This window comes from Silene latifolia, unplaced genomic scaffold (genome assembly GCF_048544455.1).
Source record: "Silene latifolia isolate original U9 population unplaced genomic scaffold, ASM4854445v1 scaffold_199, whole genome shotgun sequence".
Taxonomy (NCBI): Eukaryota; Viridiplantae; Streptophyta; class Magnoliopsida; order Caryophyllales; family Caryophyllaceae; genus Silene; species Silene latifolia.
Genome location: NW_027413162.1, coordinates 112,938 through 114,799, shown reverse-complemented (window position 1 = coordinate 114,799; position 1,862 = coordinate 112,938). Strand labels below are relative to the sequence as shown.

Sequence of the window (1,862 nt, the reverse complement as noted above, 5' to 3'; positions counted from 1 at the left end):
TAGCATTCTTATTTAAAAAAAAATGTTTTTTGGAGGGAAAATTTGTGAGATTACCTATTCATTTAGAAGTTAGGGGATGTAAAGAATGAGAGAGAATATTATTTACCGAATTATGATACCTTACCCAATTGGCTGATATGAGTAAAATTTTTTTGTATTTGTGAAAATAATAAGTACTCCTTTCATCCAATTTATAAAGCATGCGGTTGAATTTCCATGAGCATGATGAGATGATGTTGTTGAGTGAGACATTGGGGGTGCATGAAATCCTATTTGCATATATAGTCGACTTACTTAAAACAAATAGTTAAAACACTTTAGGTAGTACTAGTTTGATTGAGAAATATTCCTTTCTATTCTCTATCTTCTTTTACATTAGTTTTATATAAATATTTGGTGAAATGGTAATATGAAAGTAAGAGATAAAATGTGGAGTTACATGTTATATTAACCATAAACGATAGACAAATAAGGAAAGTGGAAGATCGTTGTAACTTATCGGTTTAGGAAATGTGGAAGATGTTAGTGGAATAATAGGAGGGAGTACTACTTTACAAATTTAACGATTTATTAAGAATGATTGTAATGAATGTAACTCTATTTGGTGCATATAACATTAATATGACTTAGTACTTGTCGTTTCGGGGTCATTTTGTGTTACTTTAAGTCATTTTGCATCGGGTCAATTATGGGTAGGGTCTTTTCAGGTCGGGTCAACATTGGGTGAATCAAGGTTCGGGCTGGATTTGAGCACAGTCGGATCAATTCGGGTTTTGGGTCAAGCAAATTGAGGTCACTTTTGAGATTTGGGTAAGCCTTATTGGATGGGGTCAACTTTGCGACAGCGTACAAATGAAGAATTGGCGATTGTGATCCGGGGAGGGGGTGGGCTAATGAAGGAGTAAAATAGATGGAAGGCCCAGAAAGCAGGTCCAATCCAGAAGGTAGACTAGAAGCTTTATTATACGAATACTTCCTTGGTGGGTTGGTATATACTTCTACTACTTTGTTGGTATTCCATTCCCTAGCCGTCTTCACTCAAACACAAATAAGAAGAGACACTCTAATTCTTTCCTCATTGCAGAATTTGCAGGTAATAATATTCTCCCTCCCTCCCTCCCTCATTGTTTCTTGTGATACTAGTAGTTCCACTCATCTATTACTGGCTGCATTCTGCATTTCGTCGATTAGGGTTTTGTGAATTTCCCTTTTTTTAATAATTGTCAAATTGTGTGTGTTGCAGAATTGAATTGAATTGAATTGAATAGAATAGAAAATGAGGGGAAGAAGCTACAGTCCGTCTCCAACAAGGGGAAGGGGTGGTGGTTACAACAGGAGAAGACGCAGTCCGAGTCCTAGGCTTCGTCATTCTCGCCATTCCAGGGATTTATCCACTAGTTTACTCGTTCGTAATCTTCGCCATGATTGCAGGTTCTCATTATTATTATTGATTATTATTATTATTATTATGCTATCTATTCTTCTTCTTGTTTAATTAATTAATCTATGCCTTCCAGACCTGATGACCTTCGTCGACCTTTTGGCAAGTTTGGACCCCTCAAGGACATTTACTTGCCTAGAGATTATTATACTGGGTCAGTTTTCTACTCTTTTTACTCATTATTTGAAATGCCTCCATTCTCTTTTCGTCTTCCATCCATATTCCATACTGCTCATCACGGTAATCACACACTATATAAATCTAAAGATCGGAATTAGCTTTCAACTTCCATTATCAAACCTCAACCAAATTTTAAAACATTACCATCTCTTTAAGGAAGTTTTCCAAGCTTAACCTTATACTCCCTCCTATTCACTATCATCTTCCACAATACTTTTTGGGTAGTTTTAAGATGAATGAA

The 1,862-nt window shown here is 35.9% G+C and overlaps 1 long non-coding RNA gene across 1 annotated transcript; it reads left to right on the top strand.

Moving 5' to 3' along the window:
- Positions 1–1,000: 1,000 nt before the first annotated feature.
- On the top strand, positions 1,001–1,798 carry LOC141638207 (uncharacterized). Its single transcript, XR_012542042.1, has 3 exons — positions 1,001–1,093; positions 1,244–1,431; positions 1,518–1,798. It is a non-coding gene; the product is annotated as an uncharacterized LOC141638207 (long non-coding RNA).
- Positions 1,799–1,862: the final 64 nt, after the last annotated feature.